The sequence below is a fragment of the Trachypithecus francoisi genome, unplaced genomic scaffold (assembly GCF_009764315.1).
Source record: "Trachypithecus francoisi isolate TF-2019V2 unplaced genomic scaffold, Tfra_2.0 Lachesis_group13, whole genome shotgun sequence".
Classification (NCBI taxonomy): domain Eukaryota; kingdom Metazoa; phylum Chordata; class Mammalia; order Primates; family Cercopithecidae; genus Trachypithecus; species Trachypithecus francoisi.
Genome location: NW_022681458.1, coordinates 83,242,560 through 83,267,316, shown reverse-complemented (window position 1 = coordinate 83,267,316; position 24,757 = coordinate 83,242,560). Strand labels below are relative to the sequence as shown.

Here is a 24,757-nt window from a genome sequence, read left to right as displayed (position 1 = left end):
TAAGGACAGCATTCAACTATACAACAAGCAATTCTGAGGAACCCAAAATCAGTGCATCAAAAGTAATATCTACACGTGCATGTTCCAATAGGACAGCCATTAACCATATGCAGAAAATTACATTTAAATCAATTAAAATTAAATAAAATTTAAAACTCACACTAGCCATATTTTAAGTGCTCAACAGCTATTGCATCATTATAGGAAGTTTTATGACACAGTGTCTATCTAAATGATAACATTCTTCCCTCAGACACCGAAATCCTCTCACTTAGTGAGGAAGCCTGTTTCATATCGAGTAACTCGACTATTAAAACTGTTGAAACATGAGTTGGCAGCTTTAGGGCAGATACTACCTTACTGAAGTTTTCTTGAGAAAGAGGGATGTGATACAAAGTATTAGACACAAATCAGCAGTTAACTCTATGAAGAAACTTAAACTAATACAATGTTACCATGTTTTCTTCACAGGATATACTTAGCATTACTAAAATGATGGAATTTCATTAAAATCAGTGGGAGATTGAGGTGGAGTTTAGCTTATTTATATTCACTTAAAAGCTTAAACTATTCACTCAGAAGATAACCTGAAATAACTCTCATTACATCTTTCATTACTTCTCAAATGTTTCCACTGAAATATCCCTAGCACAAATTGGAAGAATTTTGTTCTATTTGCAATATTGTAGGTCCAGTTATTATTGGCAGAAGAGGCCATAAACATATACCTGCTATAAGTGCTCAATGTATTTAGTTAGAAAGAACTGAACAGGAAAAAAAGATGGCATTGTAGAAAAAAAAGCAGAAATAGGTTATGTGTGCATGGGTTTCCCTTTGCCCTTCCATTGATGCTGATGACACTCTCTGTACAGGGAGGGTCTTCAAGAGTTGAAAAGAAACTAAAGCCTAGGTATTCCACTGCCTATTTATACACTAAAGCCTAGGTATTCCACTGCCCTTTTATGCTAGAACTTACATCAGAATTCCAGAAGGGCCTATTACTAGGTAGGCCAAGCAAACATAAATAATATACAGGAAGTGCTGGCTACCAACTCTAAAACTTTAAGTCATTTCTATTGACTGAACTCTTCAGTCCCAGTTACAGCAATATTTTTAAAACTTTGGGTCATAACCCATTCAAGGTCATGAAATCCACATAGTAGAATCATTAAAAAATGAAATATTCTAGGTCACTCTCAGAGATATTTGAAAAACACATATCTATTTGGTTTCCCAGTAGTGTATGGTTTCTACAGGGAAGCACAGAAGGATTTTACAATCCCTAATCATACTAGCTGCTATATTAGAATGATTACTACTATATACATATATAAACTACTGTTTATACATATAAATAAGTTTATATAAACATACATATACATGCACATACACACTCACATATAAATGCACATACTACTACTACTACAGTAGCAGAATTCAGGCTTTCTGCACACAATTCATTGATGAGAGCAGCTGCACAAAATTCTAAGAATTCCTCTAGGGCTCAGTGGCATATACTCTTAACCTTCCAGTCTATGACAAAGAAATATGGGGTATTTAGTTTGGCTGGGCACCTGAGATGCCACCTAAATACTAGTCTTTTATTCTGTATACTCAACTAATTAAAGATATATCAAAGTTATTTCACCCAGATGCTCTAAGTGATAATTACACAAACTTTAACCATTTATGAAAACATCTGATGTTCAACCTTTCAGAAAGCATTTGCCACACCATGAAACATGCTAGGTGCTTGGGGTATAATGAATAAGTCAACTAGGTCAAGTACTCTACCTCAAGGGTTTATACTCTAGTAGGTTGGAGCAATAGTGGAAACCTAAACAATGCTGAGTTAAACAGATTCTTACTAGTAAGAAATTGAGCTAAGTGACAGTACCTGGGTACTAGGGATTAGAAGATGGTATTATATAAATTTAGGAAATGGGGTGGTCTTTTCAGGGGTCATATGTGTAGATGAGCAAACAAATTAAGAAAATAAGTAAGATATGCAGTTGGAAGATATTCTATTTATTCTTAATTTTGTTATTAGGGGTATCTATATTAAAAGTTATGCATTTTCTCATACTCCAAAAAATATAAAAACATTTAATATGAAAAAAGAAAGTGCTTCTGAAAATAGATTGCCATTTCAGAATCCAATATTATAGATTTAGAATAGTTTTTATATTATAAAGGACATAATTTTAATTATTTTCTAATTATCAAATTTATGGTTCACTTTTACTTACAAATTTTAGTATCTATAAAGACCATGTGGTAGTATTGGAGTAAAATAGGAGAAACAGATATGAGTATCCAAAACTATATATAAATTTTAATCAAAAAAGAAATACTTTTTTTTTTTTCTTTGAGACTCGGAGTGTCGCTCTGTCGCCCACGCTGGAATGCAGTGGTTCACTCGGCTCACTGCAAGCCCCGCCTCCCGGGTTTACGCCATTCTCTTGCCTCAGCCTCCCGAGTAGCTGGGACCACAGGCATCCGCCACCAGACCCGGCTAATTTTTTTTTTTTTTTTGTATTTTTAGTACAGATGGGGTTTCCCCGTGTCAGCCAGGATGGTCTTCTTCTCCTGACCTCGTGATCCGCCCGCCTCGGCCTCCCAAAGTGCTGGGATTACAGGCGTGAGCCACCGCACCTGGCCAGAAGAAATACTTTTTAAAACATTAGGCTGGGCGCGGTGGCTCACACCTGTAATCCCAGCACTTTGGGAGGCCAAGGCGGGCAGATCACGAGGTCAGGAGATCGAGACCAGCCTGGCCAACATAGTGAAACCCCATCTCTACTAAAAAATACAAAAAACTAGCCGGGCGAGGTGGCGGGCGCCTGTAGTCCCAGCTACTTGGGAGGCTGAGGCAGGAGAATGGCGTCAACCCGGGAGGCGGAGCTTGCAGTGAGCTGAGATCCGGCCACTGCACTCCAGCCTGGGCGACAGAGCAAGACTCCGTCTCAAAAAAAAAAAACAAACAAACCAACAACAACAACAACAAAAAACAAAAAACTAGCCGGGCATGATGGCACCCGCCTGTAGTCAGTTGCAGCTACTCAGGAGACTGAGGCAGAGGAATCCCTTGAACCCAGGAGGTGGAGGTTGCAGTGAGCCAAGATCGTGCCACTGCACTCTCCAGCCTGGCGATAGAGCAAGACTCAGCTAAAAAAAAAATAAATAAATTTTAAATAAATTAATGCTACTAGAATCGCTTGAACCTGGGAGGCGGAGGTTGCAGTGGGCCGAGATTGCACCACTGCACTCCAGCCTGAACAACAGAGTGAGACTCTGTCTTAAAAAAACAAAACAACAACAAAAAAAACGGCCATCCACGGTGGCTCACGCCTTAATCCCAGCACTCTGGGAGGCCGAGGCGGGCAGATGACCTGAGGTTGGGAGTTCGAGACCAGCCTGACCAACATGGAGAAACCCCGTCTCTACTAAAAACACAAAATTAGCCGGGCATAGTGACGCATGGCTGTAATCCCAACTACCCAGGAAGGCTGAGGCAGGAGAATCACTTGAACCTGGGACGCAGAGGTTGCAGTGAGCCAAGATTGTGCCATTGCACTCCAGCCTGGGCAATAAGAGTGAAACTCCATCTCAAAACAAAACAAAATGTAATGCTACTATAATGAAGAGAATTTTGAGAATTCTGATAAAAATTCAAGAAAAAATTGTTATACATTAAGGATTTATTCCTTTTTTGCCTCTTGTGTTGAAATAGCTGGTCTATTATTTATTTAACAACTATTTTTGAGCATTAAGTACAAATCTCTATGCTGGTTTAGTTGTTAGAAAATAAAGATAAATCATAGTCCTTGCCTTATAAAAGTTCATCATTTAATAGTTCTCACTACTCAATTTTCTCTAAATTTCTTTTCATGTCATACTATTATCTCCATAATTCAACCTCAATCTCAATTACTATAATTTTTTTTTATTTTTCTGATAAACAGAATGTATGTGCTCACTTCACTAAATTCAGAGTAGTGAGAAGAGTACAAAGGAGATGCAAACACAAAGATTTTGGAGACAGGCAGTTTCACTGATGAACTACCAGGAAGAAAAAAGATCTTTTGCCTTGATGTAATTTTTAAATGATGATAGTTTTCATAAAAGTTCCACCCTCCACCCCCATCCAGGAAGTAGGAAGGTCCATGACTCATTATGCTTTCCCTGTGCTTCACTCAGGCTTCCTCTTTGCAGACCTAATTCAGCAGATAGGACTTCCTGATGTTGAGGAAATCCTTGTCTCTTAACAGTGGGCCACATGATCCCATTCCTGTGGTCAAAGCTGTCTGAAACAGATATAACCCAAGGAGACAATAGTTGGCCAGAAATCTATGTGTTGGTGGTCTCTAAAAGATTCTATACGCTAATCAGATTCTTTCTGATATAAACATTTTAACTGATAGAAACAGGGAAAGTTGTTGCTGAGATAAGAGGTCCTTAAGGCTGGGGGCCTAAGTATACAAGTTGGAAAAAAATAATGGAAGAGTAAACGTACAGAGAAGTTGAGTGGCCTTGAGAGAGAGAAGATACTCTTCTGTTACTGTTCCCTGCCAGCTAAAGAGCCTAGTAGAAAACTTCCTAACAAATAGGCTTATTTGTCTTTTCTCATGTTCACTCATGCCGTTTACACCACTGAGACATATTCTGGTTTTCAGTTCCAACAATCCAAACACTATACTCCTTTAAATATAGGCCCTAGAGTCCCTTTATCCATAAAGCTAGATCTGACTAATCTTAGGTCCCAACTTCCCATCTTTGAATTATGGAGCACTTTAGCTTCTACCCAGGAAGCTGCTAATTACATGACTTTTTTACAGCTCTGTATGTGTTTTATGAATACACTGTATTATTCAGCACACAACCAGTATGTCTGTTGAGCTTTGGTTGCTGAATCAGTACAATGAAACTAATTATGCTTACTTCAAAGAGTTATTTACAAAGAGAGGGCCTAGTACATTTCCTGCTAGGTATTTTGTTCTGATGTGTTTGGCCAGGAGAATACAAAGAAGAAAATATTTTCTTCAAACTTATGATACAAGGGTAAAAAAAAGCTCAATAAAAAGTCAACATTATTTATTTTATAAGTTAAATGTGAGCAAACATATGTTTAAAATGTCAAGGTAATTTTCAATTCCAAGCAGATTTAGTTCACAGGTAAACCTAAAGAGGTGTTCAAGAGTATAATATTAGGCGATCCCCCGTCAAGCTAGCTTTCAAAAATACCATCTTTACCTTAGCTTTAGATAATAGTATAATTTGAAATTTTGTTTCAGATAACAGTGACATTTTTACTTTAGTTCTTAGATAACTAAAATAGTAAAACTGCTGTTCCCTGAGAAGTTAATACATAATTTTATAACCTTCATTATACACAAAATTAATTTTGTTCAGACTATAACAGTGTGTTTTTCAGTAATCTAGCAACCAAGTTTTCTCCTTTTGACATTGATAATCTCCAAATATACACAAAAAAGTTATTATTATAATTCCCCCTACCATTCTCTTAACTATACCGTTTGGTCAAATTATGTATTAACTTATCATCTCAATTATGCCTCATCCATTTCCCTCATAATTTTTATTATTTTCTGAATTGCATACACTTGTCCATGCCTTACTATACTAACAATACCCAAATATCAACATAAATAATATTGACTTTTATTGAGCTGTTTTTCTACCCATGTATCTTAAGCTTGAAGAAAAGATTTTCTTTCTGTATTCTCCTGGCCAAATACATAACAAAATACCTAACAGGAGGCATGCTACACCCTCTCTTTATTATTAATATTTTTTTTCTTCTAAGTTCAGGGGTACATGTATAGGCAGTGCAGGTTTGTTGCATAGGTAAACGTGTGCCATGGTGGTTTGCTGCACAGATCAACCCATCACCTAGGTATTAAGCCCAACATCCATTAGCTATTCTTCCTGATGCTCTCTCTCACCCCCACCCCCGGCACTCCGACATGCACCAGTGTGTGTATATCTCCTCCCTGTGTCCACATCTTCTCCTTATTCAGTTCCACTTATACTTGAGAACATGTCATGTTTGATTTTCTGTTCTTGTGTTAGAATGCTCAGGATAATGGCTTCCAACTCCATCCACGTCCCTGCAAAGGACATGATCTCATTCCTTTTTATGGCTGCATAGTATTCCATGGTGTATGTACCACATTTTCTTTATTCAGTCTATCGTTGATGGGCATTAAAGTTGAGTCCATGTCTCTGCTATTGTGAACAGTGCTGCAATGAACATACACGTGTATGTATCTTTATAACAGAATGATTTATATTCCTTTGGGTATACACCCAGTTATGTGATTGCTGGGTCAAATGGTATTTCAGCTTTTAGATCTTTGAGGAATCGCCATACTGTCTTCCACATGGTTGAAATAATTTACACTCCCATCAACAAGTGTAAAAGCATTCCTTTTCCCCTGCAACCTCATCAGCATCTGTTGTTTTTGACTTTTTAATAATGGCCATTCTGACTGGTGTGAGATGGTATCTCATTGTGGTTTTGATTGGCATGATGTTGAGCTTTTTTTCGTATGTTTGTTGGCCACATGTATGTCTTCTTTTGAGAAGTGTCTGTTCATGTCTTTTGCCCACTTTTTAATGGTGTTTTTTTTTCTTATAAATTTGTTTAAGTTCCTTGTAGACTCTGGATATTAGACCTTTGTCAGTTGGATAGACTACAAAAATTTTCTCCCATTCTGTAGGTTGTCTGTTCACTCTGATGATAAGTTTCTTTTGCTGTGCAGAAGCTCTTTGGTTTAATTAGATCCCATTTATCAGTTTTTGCTTTTGTTGCAATTGCTTTTGCCATTTTCGTCATAAAATCTCTGCCCATGCCTATGTCCTGAAAGGTACTACCTAGATTTTCTTCTAGGGTTTTTATACTTTTGGGTTTTACATTTAAGTCTTTAATACACCTTGAGTTAATTTTTGTATATGGTGTAAGGAGGGGGTCCAGTTTCAATTTTCTGCATATGGCTAGCCAGCTCTCCCAGTACCCTTTATTAAATAGGGAGTCCTTTTCCCATTGCTCCTTTTTGTCAGGTTTCTTGAAGATCAGATGATTGTAGGTGGGTGATCTTATTTCTGAGTTATCTATTCTGTTCTATTCATCTCTGTGTTTGTTCTTGTACCTGCACCATGCTGTTTCGGTTACTGTAGCCTTGTAACATAGTTTGAAGTTGGGGTGCCTCCCGTGATGTTCTCTTTGAAGTGATGCCTCCAGCTTTGTTCTTCTTGCTCATTGTCTTGGCCTTCTCTTTATTATAATATTCCTAGTTTTTATATGGAAGAATGAAGACCCTCAGTGACAATGCTCAGCGGAAATAAATTCCTTCATAGTACAAGGCCCTAAGTATACATCCTAAATATGTCTAAATATCACCTGCATTAAAATATGAAAACAGCTTGGAGGCCAGGTGTGGTGGTTCACGCCTGTAATCCCAACACTTGGGAGGACGAGGCATGCGGATCACCTGAAGTCAGGAATTTGAGACCAGCCTGGCAGACTGGGGTTCACCCAGTCTCTACTAAAAATACAAAAATTAGCTGGGTGTGGTGGTGCATGCCTGTAATCTCAGCTACTCGGGAGGCTGAGTCAGGAGAATCGCTGGAACCCAGAAGGCAGAGGTTGCAGTGAGCTGAGATTATGCCACTGCACTCCAGCCTGGGTGACAGAGCAAGACTCTATCTCAAAAAAAAAAAAGAAAAGGAAAGAAAGAAAATGGCTGGGCATGATAGCTAACGCCTATAATCCCAGCACTTTGGGAGGCTGAGGCAGGCAGACTGCTTGGGCCCAGCAGTTCAAGATCAGCCTGGGCAACATGGTGAAACCCCATCTCTGTTTAAAAAAAAAAAAAATTATATATATATATATATAAAATTAGCTGAGCATGATGGCTTGCACCTGTAGTCCCAGCTACTCAAGAGGCTGATGGGGGAGGATCACCTGAGCCCAGGGAGGCTGAGGCTGCGGTGGGCTCTGATCATGCCACTGCACTCCAGCCTGGGTGACGGAGTGAGATACTATGTCAAATATATATGTTATATACATACACACACACTGTGTGTGTTTTAGTGTGAAAATATTCAATGGTTAAACACAGTGATATCATGAATATAACTATGAGCCAATTTTTTTTTAGTATTTCTACAAAGTAAAACAAAGTACAAACTCAATAATAACATTATTCTAAAAATGAGCATTACCATGATTTTAAAAACTTTTAAGTATCCTTTATAAACACAGTTTTCCGATTACTAAAATTAATGTAGTCTAATGATAAAACCATAATACCTAATTTAACCACAAAACTGTCTCTACTTTACATGATCATCTACATATTCTACTTCAAATGTTGAAAAGTTAAGAATATCTGAGTTCCTCAAAGGGCTAAACATTCTGAGTTACTGTATGACCCAGCAATTCAACTCTTAGGTAGAATTCTACTCCTATTCTTGGGCATCTACCCTAAAGAAATGAAAATATATGTCTACACAAAAACCGGTACCTGAATGTTCATAGCTATTGTTCATAATAGCCCCAAAGCAGAATAACCCAAATGGCTATCAACTGATGAATGAATAAATGTGGTATATCCATACAATGAAATATTATTCAGCAATAAAAAGGAATAAAGTGATAAATGATGCAACATGGAAGAACTTTGAAAACACTGAGATAAGTAAAAGAAGCCAGTCACAAATGACCATGGGTTCCATGATTCCATTTAAATTAAACATCTAGAAAAGGATACTCTGTAGAGACAGAAAATATAGAACTATGGGTAGGTTGGGGGAAAATGAAGAGTGACTGCTAATGGATATTGGGTCTCTTTGGGGGATTATGAAATGTTCTAATTGATTGTGATGATGGTTGCACAATTCTGTGAATACACTAAAAACTGAATTGTATACTTTAAATGGAAAAATTGTATGGTATATGAATTATATCTCCATAAAGCTATTAAAAAGAAAAAAAAAAAGGCTGGCCAGGTGATTTACACCTGTAGTCCCAGCAATTTAGGAGGCCAAGGTGAGAGGATCCCTTGAGCTCAGGAATTCAAGACCAGCCTGGGCAACATAGCAAAACTCCATCTCTCAAAAAGGAAAAAAAATTAGCCAAGCATGGTGGCATGTGCCTGTGGTCCCAGATACTCAGGAGGCTGAGACAAGAGGATTGCCTGAGCCTGGGAGACTGAGGCTGCAGTGAGCTGTGATCATGACACTGTACTCCAGCCTAGGCAATAGAGCAAGACCTTGTCGCCAAAATAAAAGATTATACATTTTACTTAATGAATTCTCTATGGGAATTTTAAATTCCATATTCTTGATTCTAGACTCTATATCCAAGACCAAATGTAGAATGTCTCTAATATGACTTTTCATGTGCTATATAATGATATGCTGAGACAGAAAATCAAGTCATGAACCCATACCAAACTCTCCCAGGCACTCATCCATTTAGTAATCTTGCACCTCCATACTACATATATTTTTTTAAAACTTAGTAAAGCTGTATTAATTCAGTTTGGGGACTAACAACTTTATCCAACATTATAAGCATATATATCTTCTCTCTACTCCCACCATCATCTTAGTATAATCCTAAATCAATTCTTACTGGAAATAATGCAGTAGCCTTCCAAGAAGTTTCTCTGCTTCTCTTTCCTTCAATCCTGTTTCTATCAAGAGTAATCCTTTTTTTTTTTTTTTTTTTTTGTAAGCAATAACCTTTTTAACATAAAAATCTGATCCTACCACTCCCCTACTTAAAATCGTTCTGTGTTTCTATGTCACTTGTATGATAAAATCCCAGGTCTTCTGCTAAGCATAACAAGCTCTGTTTAATAGGCCTCTGGCTTCTTTGGTCTCCTTTTCCACTCTCTTCTCACATATTAGGTGACTAAACTTCTTGCCATTCCCAAATACACCACTGTCTCCTCCTGTATCCACACTATGTTTTTGGTGCATGATGTTTGTTCTCCCTCAAATGCTATGCCCTTACTCTCTGCCTTACTACTACATAACTCTAGGTCTCAGCTCACGTGTAACTTCTCCTAAGGAACCATTCTGACTCACAAGGAAGTCTTAGGTCCTTTCTTGTTAATCTTGTGTATTCCCTAATTAAGTCACTTATAACATTGTACTATATAACAATTTTTTATTTTGTTATCTGCCTTCTTCTTCTTTTTTTTTTTTTTTGAGATGGAGTTTCACTCTTGTTGCCCTGATTGGAGTGCAATGGTGCGATCTCAGCTCACTGCAGCCTCCCCCTTCCGGGTTCAAGCAATTCTCCTGCCTCAGCCTCCCAAGCAACTGGAATTATAGGTGCCCACCACAACGCTGGGCTAATTTTTTGTATTTTTAGTAGAGACAGGGTTTCACCACTTTGGCCAGGCTGGTCTCAAACTCCTGACCGTAGGTGATCCACCTGCCTTGGCCTCCCAAAGTGCTAGGATTACAGGTGTGCCACTGCGCCCGGCTGATATCTGGCTTCCTCTGGCAAATCAGAAAATTTCTTCAAACGTTTCCACAAAGTAGTGAATTGAATAAAATATGTCAAATGTCTATATTTTGCTTTAATGTTTATTGAATATACTGTAAACTTGGTAAGGCAACAGCATTAATACTGATTAGTATATTTATACTAACATTAAATAAACATGACTTGCAAAGAATATTATACAAATTCTTCTGAGATGCATGTTGGCACTTAGGCCTCTTACTTTTAATAAAGTGTTGAAATCTTAAAAAAATTTTTTTAAGAGATGAGGGTCTCACCATGTTGCCCAGGCCTGAGTGCAGTGGCTATTCACAGGCAGATCCTAGTGCACTTCAACCTCTAACTCCTGGCCTCAAGCGATCCTCCTGCCTCAGCTTCCTGCGTAGTTGAGACTACAGGCACATGGCACTCTGTCCAGATTGAACCTTAAAATTTAACTTGACATCCAATAAATCTATTTGTGCCAAAAAAAAACTCTGCTTTTCCGTATTTATATCAAACTTCTCAAATTCACTAAAGGCAGGGAGTTAGGCACCACTGGTTTATTTGTGTAAGCTAATTTTATTTTACTAAAAACACATCAATAGCTTGGGATCAATCGAATCACATTGGGTTTATCAGTCCCATATTGAACATCCTTCTCTCTTAAGACATATTGGAATCTCATAAAAGGCAAATAGGGTTCCACTCAGCTTAAACAGTAAGACAATTGTTATATACATATGAAATACTATACACAAATACATAAAAACACAAGTCTAGAACATTCCTCTGGCTATCAAAGTTCTACATGAATTTATTTGGTTCTCCAGTTCAATCTGTATATATAAGCTATATTTTAAACAAAGGTGAAGAGAGCAATTATCTTTCGCAATCTGCCTGAGATGATAGAACTTAATTTATAAAGCTACATATTTATTATATAATCATGCTCAACTTATTTTAATCTTGATGGACAAAGAGTAACATTATGAAAATGACTTATGCAATATCTTCAGATAAAAATAATAAGCCCACTGTAAAGGGAGGCGGTCATCTACTCAGAGAAAACTTGACCAATAAAAATCTTAATTTAGAAAACAGTGAAGCAAAGAAGTATACGTAATTTCATAGAAGCGAATTCCAGCAGAGCGTCCTGTCATCTAGTCATTTTTCAAGTATTTTCTGAGTGTAAAATGAATTTTTTACTTCATAAACAAGTTTACCACACAATTCCTTTAATGTAATGATTCACAAGCCTGGCTGCATATTAGAAACACATGGGGGATCTTAAATATATAAACCTGTGACAAGGCAGATCTCCAGATCAATTATATCAGAATCTCTGAGGGTGGGGATGTAAGCATTAACAGGTTGGGAAGCCCTCCAGAAGATTCCAAGGTTAAGAATCACTGCCACAGAGCTTTTATAAGCTTCACCATTGCCAGATTATGTCAACTTTGAAGTTCAAACGAAAATAATAATTGAGTAACATTCACTGTCTTGCTGGCCCAGTACTTAATATTAAAGATGCTATAAGACTCACTAAAACAAACAAAAATTTAAAAAGGAAGAAAATATCTGCTAATATAAGGGAATGGGAAAATATCTGCTAATATAAAGAATAGGAAAAATATACAGATAGCTTGGATGAAAAGGTCCCATAAGAAGAAGGCAAGAATATAGAATTCATCATCATAAGCCCCAAAAGCCAGGTAGGAAAATAAAAAGAGAACAATTCATATAAGTAACAGCAGGTATGTGTATAAGGCAGTTTCTATAACCTGAAACTGACAATGAAAGACTTGAAAAATAATTGGCTTTACTGATAACTGAGGCTCTGAATAGTTACACATTGGCAAGCTAAGAATATAATACATTATAAACTACCTTGTGTCCACATGAGCATTCAGGATGAGAGGTGACAAGGGCAGTTGTGAGAACTCCCAGCTATCCTCCTGTCAACAATGACAGAGAATCTGAAACACAGATCTCTCCTTTCCAAGAGTCTTCTGCCCCTCCCAAAAAAAACTCTTATAAGGGCTGTCTGGCAAGTTTGCTATAACTAGAGTAGGCATATGGAAAGGTGGTAGCAGGACCTCCACCCCTCCAAAAAAAACTCTACAAGGACATGTGGCTACCTGGGTAAGGCTCTCTACCCATCAATCCCTTGCTAGGTAATCCTTACCATGGTCTACTGCTTCTTGAGGCTCTACCTCACCTATATCCAGAGGGAGCCAGGATGACAGGAATGAAACTGGACCTAGCAATGGAACTACTGACCCAGCTATCCAGGAGATCTGAGCTGTAATACGCTGTATTACACGGGAAAAATGAATATCCACAAAGTTCCATTTCAACATCATGTCTAAGGAATGATTAATAAGCAGATTTGAACATACAGATACTTATTAGGAAATAAAAAAGAAAAGCATCCAGAAAGGGATGATGTAGACTTCTATCAGCTGCTTAGATGGAGGAATACCTCCTGGTACTTGGGCAGTAACTCCACAAAGAATCACACTGGCCCAGTCCAGAAAAACTCCAAACCTTCAGGAAGAATACTATGAATACTTCAGGCACAGCTTAGAAAAGCTTAGAAGAGAAAGCCTGCATTTCAGAAACTGTGTTATCTATAAGAATACAGGACCAACATGGGAAACACCATTACCACAATGTCTTTTCTCAATTTTTAACCGTGAAAACTTTCCTTTTGGGGTCACAAATAATAGAGAGTACTGAGTTCTTTTCCACCCTCAGTAATTTGTGTCCTAGAATGAAAGGAGGATAAGAAAAAGAAAAAGAGAAAGAGCAATTCAAGCGAGAGAATGTAATACGCAAGATAAACTATTCAAAGAGGTCAGAGTCTGAAAACTGGCACTACTGGTGGGACTGATGAATAACCCATCACTCACACACAAATCTCTTGTTCAGTGTCAGGTGTAATACTTTGTGGAACAGGTCAACATAAAAGTAATGGTACTTCTACTGAGTTATCTAAACTATAATTATAAAAGTTTTAGATTCACGGGGCCCCAAAATAAAGTCTGGGATAGTAACAAATTAAGGCCTTCTGAAAAATGCTTAGATGGTCATCAAAGAGAGATTAGACGGCTGCAAAGGAGAGTTAAATGGTTTTGAGAACAAAAAACTTGAGGTTTCCTGTGTAACATATAGCCTGATACATTACAGCACAAAACTTGAAGAAATAGGCTCCAAAAAAAGTTTATTAGGCAACAGGTCAACAGTTGATTTAGTAATGAAAGTTAGGCTTCAAACAACTATGAAAGTGAGGACATTAAAAAAAAATCTAAACAATTATATCTAGAAAGAACATTAATTCCAAGTTTTAGGTGAAAACTAAGAATTGGAAAGGTGTTTCTTTGAAGAGAAAAGCAGTGGTCTCCCTAAAAAAATTTCATTTGAATTTCACATATACTAGAGGTCCAGAAAGTTCTAAGGCATTAAGGTTTTTTGAATGTGTATCTGCTTGTGTATAAGGGATTAATATGACTTCGGAAAATTAGGTATGTTTTTCAATCAGTGCACTAAGATATTAGGAATCAAATTAGATCTAGGATTCATTACAATCTTCCTACCATGAGAAGTAATCTAAATTGAGTAACAAAAAAACTTTAAGAAAATGAGAAGGGACAAAGTGAGTAAGAGTTATACTAAAGGTATGATTACTTTTAAAAAGAAGGAACTTAAACATTTTAAAAAGGGAGGTTCAAAAGAGACCACCTTGTTTCAAAATGGAAGTAGAGATGTTTTGAAATAAAAGTTAACAGCACTATCTAACTTATATACATATATATATATTTATTTATTTATTTAGATAGAGTCTCCCTCTGTCGCCCAGGCTGGAGTGCAAGTGGCATGATCTCAGCTTGCCACAACCTCCACCTCCCGGTTCAATGATTCTTGTGCTTCAGCTTCCCGATTAGCTAGGATTACAGTCACGTGCCACCATGCCCAGCTAATTTTTGTATTTTTAGCAGAGATGCGGTTTCGTCATGTTGGCCAGGTTGGTTTTGAACTCTTGGCCTCAAGCAATCTACCCGCCTTGAGCTCCCAAAGTGTTGTGATCACAGGCGTGAGCCACAACGCCTGGCCTATCTATCTGATTTTGAATATGGGCTATTGTACAGCTTCGTAAATAGATACTTCCATCACAAGTTCAGCAGGTTCCTTGAAATGAAAGTTGGCTTTGACACTTTCTTATCCTCTTTAAATTTTCTATTTCACTTTTTAGTCACAGTGACTCCTTACTTTCTTGCCAGATCAGCAATGTCAAACTAAAAACATTTAAACTACTTATCTAATTATTGAATTTGTATTCAGTAAGTTATTCAGAGTATTCAGTTTGTTACAATTATATGCTCTATAGAGTATTGAAGTTTTGCTTTTAACCAAGTGGAAACTTATTTCCCAAAGATTTCTCCAAGTCCAACTTTGGTTAATGATTTAAACACCCTATAATCTCATTCCCAGTTCCTACTTAAGATTCAAATTCATATTAAGGCAAATTGCCTCAGAGGTTTGCCAAAAGAAAAAAAAAGTTCCATGAGCTATCCATGTCAATTTTCTCAAAATTGCTGGCTATTTCAATCTCCCTATGCATTACATACTCTCATGTATACCCCCTGATGAGAAATTTAAAGAAAACTTCCAATTAGCTTTCCTTTTATTTCCAGAAATTACTCTCTGATGTCCTAAATAATATCCTCATCAGTATGACCCATTATATCTGTTATTACCATTTATTTCCTTATTGAATCCACAAGTGGTAATTCATTACTGTTTGTGGGTTTGTGATATTATATATGCCTCTTAGGGAAACTTGTAATTAGGTCAAAGTTTCCCTATTTTAATATTGCTCCCCATTTCCTCAGTCCTATAACCTTATCAAGCCAGTGAAATAAACCCTGCCTTTTGGCTTAGTGGTCCCTCACTGATCTACAAAAAGACAGATAAACATTGTTCTAATCCATATTGAATTCCAGAATTTATACTTGTAAGAGTGATCTCAAAAATGCTGAATGAAATGACTATAGTCCTCTCTCTCACTTATAAAATATAAAACATTAACATATATGAAGGAAAATAAACTGACTAAAAAGAATATACTGGAAACACTTTCCAGTCAGATATAATTGAGTGATTTTATATTATAATGCAAAAAAGGCAAATAATAGATATCTTAAAAACAGGCAGAAATACTAGTAATTCTAATTACTTGTGGAAACATCCTTTTATAACATCGTTTCTAGGGACTAAGAAATTCAAACTCAATGACCATGTTCTAGAAAATATTACAAAACTGGGGTTACATACAACCAGAATGCTTAATTATTTTTTGAAAATTCACTTTAAGAGGTGGCTATTTACACATATATATGTTTTCACACATAACACATACGGCTTTTTTACTCTCTTTTAAGAAAAACAGCCCATATGTGCTGAAGCCAGTATTCATTCAGCCTAATCTTTTACATTCACTATACAGTGTAACAGAATAAAATCAATGCTTGATTCAGCTATCTGGAAATAGTTTTGTGGTTCCTCCAAAAAGTTAATGTAAAATTACTATATGAATTGAAAGCAGAGACTTGAAAACATACCTGTACACCTATATCCCTCAAAAGATGAACAAATGTGATATATATATACACATTTATATAATTATATATATTTGTATATATGTACAAACATATGTATATATGTACATTTGTATATATGTACAAATATATGGATATGGATACACAAATATACATATATATGTACATGTATATATGAGCAATTGTTTATATATGTACATATATACATACAAGTGTGTATGTATAAATGTACATTTATATGTATATAGTTACATACATACATATATCTATAAAATTGAACTATAAAAGGAAATGAAGTTGTGCTACATGCTATAACATAGATGAACTCTGAAAACTCTAAAGTGAGATAAGCCCAACCCAAAAAAGGACAAACATTATATGATTCCACTTACGAAAAATATGCAGAAGAGGAAAATTTGCAGAGCTGGAAAGTAGATTAGAGGTTACTAGGAGATAGCGGATGGTGAGGGAAATGGGGAGTTGCTGTTTTTTTTTATTTAAAAAATTTTTTTGAGACAGGGTCTCACTCTGTCACCCAGGCTGGAGTGCAGTGGTGCGATCACAGTTTACTGCAGCCTCAACCTTCTGTGCTCAAGGCCTGAGTAGCTGGGACTACAGGCGTGTGCCACCATGCCCAGCTATTTTATTTTATTTTTGTAGAGCAGAGGTCTCACTACATTGCCGAGGCTGGCCTTGAACTCCTGGTCTCAAGTGATCCTCCCGCCTCAGCCTCCCAAAGTGCTGGGATTCCAATATTTGACTTTTTGCTCAACCTAAATTTAGCAATGTGATGCGCTGAGATATATCACAATAAAGAACAGTTGCTTTAAAAAAAAAAAAAAAGTGCTGGGATTCAGGCATGAACCACTGCATCTGACCAGGAGTTATTATTATTTAATGGTTACAGAGTTTCTGTTTGGCATGATGAAAAAATTTTGGAAATAGACAGTAATGATGGTTGCACAGCACTATGAATGTAATTAAGACCACTGAATTGTGTACATAAAAATGGTTAAAATGACGATTTTTATGTTACAGATGTTTTACTGCAATGTAAAAAAAATGTAATATTCCAAAAGCCATTAAACTATATACTTTAAATGGGTGAACTGCATAGTATGTGAATTATATCTCAATAAAGTTATTTGTGAAAATTTATGTTTGAAGTCCTGCTCAGTGCTTGAAGACGCTGTTCTAGTTCCTTTTCCTTAAAGGAGCTTTCCCTGGTCATTCAAATGACCCCTCTCTTACTGTCAACTCATAGTATTTTGCTTACATATCACTCATTGAGCAATTAATCTTATGCTCCTTTTGACATCTCTGGTGTTTTTTAATTACTGTAACACATTTAATATTTGATTATGCTTTGGTTGTACAACTAGATTAGTTGCTCAAATTATCAAATCAAGACTCATTTAATATTTGTTTGTACTTTATTTACCAAACTAGATTAGTAGTAGCGCAGATTTTCAAATCAGGACCCAGTAGCCCTCTATGTCTTCAAATCATCAAAAAAAATTCAATTTTATACTTGCACAAATACATTAAATTTTAATAATGTTAAGACAAACTATTTCAGAAAAAAATAAATCAGAATACTCATTCTCTGGACATTTCTTTCTCTATTTCTCTCTTTCTCTCTCTCTCCCTCTCCCCCCATCCCTCCCTCCCTCCCTCCTCTCTTTTTCTCTCTTTCTTTCTTTCTTTTTTAAGACGGAGTTTCACTCTTGTCACCCAGGCTGGATGGCGCGATTTCCGCTCACTGCAACCTCTGCCTCCGGGTTCAAGCGATTCTCCTGACTCAGCCTCCCAAGTAGCTGGGATTACAGGCGCCTGACACCACGCCCGGCTAATTTTTTGTATTTTTAGTAGAGATGGGGTTTCACCACATTGGCCAGGCTGGTCTCGAACTCCTGAACTTTGGTGATCCACCTGCCTTGGCCTCCCAAAATGCTGGGATTACAGAGGTGAGGTGTTGCACCCAACCTCTCTGGACATTTCAATTTATAAAGGATATAACATTTAGTTCAGTATAATTATTTAAAAATAGGCACTAATAAAGTACTTTGAACAGAAATTTTTTTCTGATCAACCAGTCATTTCCTTTTCCCCAACTGAATCAAAGACATAGTCCAAATAAAACAAATTTTAAAACGAAGTGATACACAAACATGTAACATATACACTACTATTTTTATGACTAAGTAGAAATGCTCAGGAAATATAATTCTAATCATAAGCAGAATTAATTAAAATATGAAATTACATAGATAACTTAGATAAAATAAAGAATGTTGTAGGGGTCAACCAACATTTTTGTTTACTTAAATAATCTGTTTAATGATTACAATGACCATAAAATAAGTTATACTTAAAGAAATCTTTAAGTTATTATAATAAAATAAAAGGAAAACTTTAGAGAAAGGCATAGGAAGAATGAATACATCTTCTTTGTTCCTTTGAAAAAACAGCATAAAATTTTGAGAAATATATCAAAACACCAGACTTAGTGTAAAGTCATGTATTTATAGAACAGAAATATATAGACAATGTAAAGTTTCTACCTATTCCCTTAGTATATACTTAAAATGACCATTTAGACTCATATCCTATTTTAATCCACAACAGGTTTTTTTAAAAACTGGTATTTCTATATGTTTGATATGGCTTCATAAAAATATTTCTTTCGTGCAGTTTCTCTGAAGGACTTGCTCTTAAGTATATTAACTCACATGAAATAACTTCTATTTCGATCCAGAAGGCAAAAGGTTTAAGTTTTTAAAATACGGCATTGTCACCTCAAAAGTAAGTATGTTTCAAAGAACAACTATATTTTTATTCCCTACTAAAATTGAACAACTTATGTTCACTTTTACAATGAAAATACCCAGTGGCATCTTAGAGATGACTGGTTTTCCAGTAAGAAACACAGCTATTTAGCAAATTCACTTGCCTAAAAAACAGCCAAAAAAGCAAAGGAAATAAAGATAGTCTCCAAGCTGATAAAATGTGTGGATTAAAACTCATTCTTCATTATTTAGAATGTCTTTGTGCCCTTAATCTTTGAAGTTTTATAATTGACACATGATCCCAACAAGCTTGGGTTGATTCCCAAGGCCACAGTATAGTACAAAGAAAAAGATGATGATAATATCAGCTGTAATTTTCTAAGCACTTATTAAGCACTATACACATGGATGGGAACCAGGAGTAGAGGGAGTGTCTATAACAGGTAACTATACTGAAAGTTCTGTAGTTATTCAAAGAACAACAACAAATGACTTGACTCCTTGATCAAGAATCTAAAAACCTTACGTCCCAAGGGTATCACTGTGTTACACTACAGAATGATAACTAACATTTTAAAAAGACAACTCCTTGAGACCTCAAACAAAAGTCTAAAAATTTTTTAATTTTAACATCATACATTTTTAAAATAAGGAGCATGGTCAATGGAATCTAAAGGCCTGGATTTGAATCCAGGCCTATCACCTAATCTATCAATGACCTTAGGGAATATTAATCTCCCTCATACTCAGTTTCTCCAAATGTAAAGCAGAAATACTATTTACCTTACAGTACTAAGGTGAGAATCAACATATGTAAAAGCAGACAGTACAACTCATGAAAATAGCAGTCAGTGAAATACTCTGAAAACTTGACTACCCAGAATAATTTTGTTCTTTGAAATATTTTTATTACTTTTTAAATGTTTTTCCTTATTAGATGTTTAGATGTTACTTTCATTAGTAAATATGCAAAGTAGATAATGCCAAGATTCATTCAAGTATGTAGCAAATGCTCTCAAATTTCACTACAAACTACCTGTTTGACTAGGTAAGTCCAATTCATTCTTCAGTCTCAATTTGGGTTGTACCCTCTCTGTAAAGCCTTCTCACATCTCCACTTGCATATCTAATAAACATTTTGGTCTACCACATCCAAAGCCAGAGTCCTGATTCTTCATCCTCATCCCAAACCTTCTCCACCTGAAATTCTTCCCCATGTCACAGCTGATGGCAACACCATCCTTCCAGCTGCCAAAACCCTTAAAGTCATCTTTTCTCCTCTTTCCTTGCATCTCACATCCAGCCCATCTGGAAATCTTTTTGGTTGTACCTTAAAAACATCCAGAATTTAACTGCTACTAGGCCACTACCTTCTCTCATTTAGATTACTCTAAGAACCTTCTATCTGGTGGTCCATGCCTCTTTACATACAATCTATTCTAAACATAGCAACTGGAGTGATCCTTTTTAAAAATACTGAAAGCCCTGGAGTGGCTCCTCAAAGTCCCCACTGAGGCCCTACTTGAATAACCCACTCACTCATTTCCTTTGACAATACCTCCCCTCTCTCTCTCCATACCCATACTCACAGTGACAACCATTCATTTCCCTGAGCAAACCAATCATGCTCCTGCCTCATGCCCTCTGCCTGGAAGACTTTCCAAAGGTATCCACATGGCTAACTTCCTTAATCTTTCCTCAATATCACCTTCTTTGTGAATCCTTCCTCAGTCCCTGAATCCCATCACCACCCAACCTTCACATCCTGCTCCTTTTTCTTTACTTCATAACATTTGTCATATTCTAAAATGCTATGCAGTTTACTTATTATTATTTATCTCCACTCCTACTATATGTGCCACAAAAGCCGAGACCTTTGGAAGTTTCGTATACTGCTATTTCCCATGTACCTAGAACACCACACAAATATGCAAATTAAATATGGAAATAAAACAATACATTGGATATCTCTCCTTGGCATCACCTTTAGCATCCTGTTCTGACCTATATTTTATCATTTATCACATTGTACTGTTAACAGCCTATTAATTTTCTGCCTCTTCCACTAGACTGCAGGCTCCTTGAGACAAGGGATTTTGTATTGCTTTGTAATGCTATTACCTTAATTCCTTAAAGTGCCTGATACTTATATTTGATAAATTAATGAAAAAAATAAAACCATCTGAATCAAATGTGTAAGCACCTTTACTGTCTCCAAAATATAAACACAATGGTTAAGGGTATGACACTGGAGACTGTTCTGGATTCTGAATTGTGTTAGTGTTTTCAGTTTGGCTCTGGTATTTACTGGCTAAGGACCTTACTCAAATTATTTAAATTCTCTACAATTACTTCCTCATTGATAAAAATGGAAGTAATAATGGTACCTCCACCTCATGTGATTATTATGAATATTAAATGACAATACAATTAGCCCAGAGGTTTGCATATAGTAAGTATTCAATAAATGACATAAATTACTTGTTATTGTAAATTAAAATAGAGGCACTATTATAACTTTTACTTTGACAACTTGACTAAGTTAGAATACTCACAAAACTTAACCTTTAGAATCTCCTCAGAATATGCCAATTTATATCAAAAATTACTGAGTTATCTAAAATAATCCTGATAAGCATTATGTGAAAGAAACTAACTTCTTTCAACAAAAGTAGGATTCTATTTACATTATTCCATTTTTTAACATTCCTAGATGTTAGGTTCTATAACATTCTTCAGTAACTACTTTTGATTTTTCATAATCGTATTTTTTTTATATAATCAACATATCTAATACTACAGATTAAAAATTAAACATCTTACTATGTAGATCACCTATATTTATATGTCCACAATATATACATACATACATTCTTCCCTCTACTCTGAACAATTTTACTTTTAGAAATAGGACTTTTAAGAAAAAGTTAAATAATTTTAAGTATATTTGTCATTCTTTACTAAATTACCTTTTTAAGCTTTCTACTTCCCATTTTAGTCATGTATCCAACAACATGTATATTCCTATATATATTCCTTTGGTAAGACTATATTAAGGATTGAGTGAAACTAAGAGTTCTGTTTCAAATTAAAAAGCCAAAGTAATGGTGTTTCTTTTAAAGTCATAAATTAAAAAAAAATTATTTCTCTGTCTATTGTTTCTGCTAATGTTTTCCTACGTGCAGAGTCAGTTCTCCATTTTATAAAATACTTGTGAAATTCATTTGCTTTGTAGTTTGTAACACTATAAAGAAATAAACAAACATACACATTTTACCTAAGCACTCACAAGGGCAGTAGACAAGAAAACTGAGGTAAGCAGTTTAAATGATTGTCCCAAGACTACAGATGGAGTGACGGCCAGATTTAGGATTAAAACTAAGAAGCTCAATATTCCCTTCTTATATTCTCAATACTTAACATTGTTTTTATATCATAAGGATCTCTTTGCTAATTTCAGAATAAGTTAATTTCATAATTAAAATTATCGATATATTTTGAGAATATATGTAAATAGAATTATGAAATTTATTAAATCAAGATAAAATTAGAGTTTATCCAAAGTCTCTAAAAAAAAAATCTTTTTACTACAAAAGTTATTTTTAAAATTTTGTTTAGAGTGGCAAGAAAGTGGCAGCTTAATATCATTTATCATTTCAATGTCTTTATTTAATAAAGCTAAATTCTTTAACCAAAACCTACAGTATGTGTATGAGCTGGTTGGATTTAAGATACCAAACAAAAATACTTTTTCATTTTAAAAAATCTTCCAAACTTAAACAGTAGTTTCTACTCTAATTGTAAACTTTAACTTTAGGATATATTTCTAAGAGATCTTTCTATGAAAAAGCAATATTAAAAAGTAAAGAAAACACCAAATACCCTTGCATTTACAGGAGAAAAAGACATAGAGTATAACATTAACAGCTTACTGTGGAGAGTGGGTTTAATCAGGAAGTAGCCATTATCCTTTCGATTCAGAGCAGTGACAGCACTCCAAAACAACAAGCCGTGATATTTTTCAGTTAAAAGGCATGAAAGAATACCTACTATTGTGTCCTAGCTTTGCTGACCCCAAAGGTCAGCATATGTCTTTTATCAAAAGCTATCATGAAAACATAATCCAAGTAAGCATTTACAATGCTCTATTTGTTGAAACACCTAAAATCTACCTAACACAACCTCTCTCTCTCTGTTACTCACAAAACATGGCTGTCTTATTCAGAGATTAGCAATTATTGTAATGAGATACTGTCGGAGAGGGTCAAATAGTACTTCCTGCAGTTTACACATCTTGATTTCCTGGTAAACAAACTGAAAGGCAGGTGGAGCACTTAGATCACCAGCAAACGTGAATGCTCACGTGATAAAACTAAGCCAGGTAAGGCTATGTCTCAAGTAATTGTTATTTCCTTAATTTTATTAATGTTAAACAGACAATAAAGAGGTCTGTCTTTCTTCCTTTTTAAAGAAGGGTTTATTCCTCACATAAACTCACATGATAGGAATGCTTGAAAACTGGCACTGTTTAAAAGCAGGTTTCAAAAATCACTTCTGGCAGAAAAATTACAAAAACAAAGCAATGCTAACAAGATTAAAAAAACAAATAAGAATAACTGCTCAAAAACCTGCTAAATATAAAGAAAAGTCTTTAGATTTCAGCTGCTACAACAAACTATGTAAATATCTGAGTTATAATAAAAGACCAAAATTAATTGTTTTGTGGTCAAAGCATAAGTTTATTTTTTTATTTGAACAACTTCCTGCAAAATAAGACTGCTTTATAATTTATGTGGCAGTCTTTGGAAAAAAATTCCTATGATCAGAAAGTTTACATAATTTGAAACTATACATCATTTTAGACTCATATATCAAAAAGAAAACAAAACGTAAAATATTTAACCTGTGAGCATTTTTTAAAAACATTGTTAGCTTGAAAACTAAGTTTCTTTGTCCATAGTTTTTTTTTTTTTTTAAACCCCCAAATTGCTGTTTTTTCGTGCTCTAAAATTTCTAGTATAGTTTGATGAGGGCTGGCTTAAATTAGCCATGGGTATGAAACAAACAAAAAACCCAACTCCATCAAAATGATAAACTAATTTACTACTTATAAAAAAATCTAGATAATTATGTAAATCCACAAAATTTGCATTTATCTTTAAATTCTATATTTACTAAGGCCATGCATCAATATCCTAACTATTATGAACACAGTAAGATTTAATTTTAATGCAAAAAGCTCTTAAGACTCCTTTACAACAATATAATCGTTAAGATATTAAAATTATACTACTTAAATTAGGTTTGTATTTATTCAGTTTGCAAAATAAAGTTCTAATGTACCGAAATAGAACAAAACAGAATGATAATAAATAACAACAAAAAACACAGCCAGGAGAGAAGACTGTGCCAAGGGTATAGAATCTCAGAACAAGTCTCATTACATATACGTAATATGTCATTTCAAGGAGTGTGTATTCGGTATTGCACCACATTAAGTTGCTAACATCACTAATCACCACCTTAAAATTTACTACAATGACACATGAAATAGCAAATTTTCAAAAAACTATGATTACGAAGTTAACATTTCCAGCTGAATTTCTTGGTCACATTAACATTAAATAATTTAAAAACCATAGTAGTCACATGGAATGCAAAACACAGTTCTTATTTCCTTTATAGAAAATTTAAGATGTAATTCCTACCACATAAGTAGCTTTGAGTATGTAATTCATACACCAAAACAAAACAAAATTTTAAATCAGAAAATTATTATTTCAATTGTTCCAATGATTTACAACTATCTTAGCTTCCTATAATGT

At 35.3% G+C, this 24,757-nt stretch overlaps 1 protein-coding gene across 24 annotated transcripts in view; it reads right to left on the bottom strand.

Annotated features, from left to right (window-relative positions):
• BAZ2B (bromodomain adjacent to zinc finger domain 2B) overlaps positions 1-24,757 on the bottom strand; it is a 343,885-nt gene that overhangs the window by 219,340 nt on the left and 99,788 nt on the right. The window contains exon 1 of one of the 24 annotated variants that reach the window (XM_033231359.1): positions 22,865-23,238. The exons of the other annotated variants lie outside the window; for them this stretch is intronic. The gene's annotated coding sequence lies outside the window, so the exon portion shown is untranslated. Of the gene's footprint in view, positions 1-22,864; positions 23,239-24,757 lie in introns of those variants that run through there. 24 annotated transcript variants of the gene reach the window in all.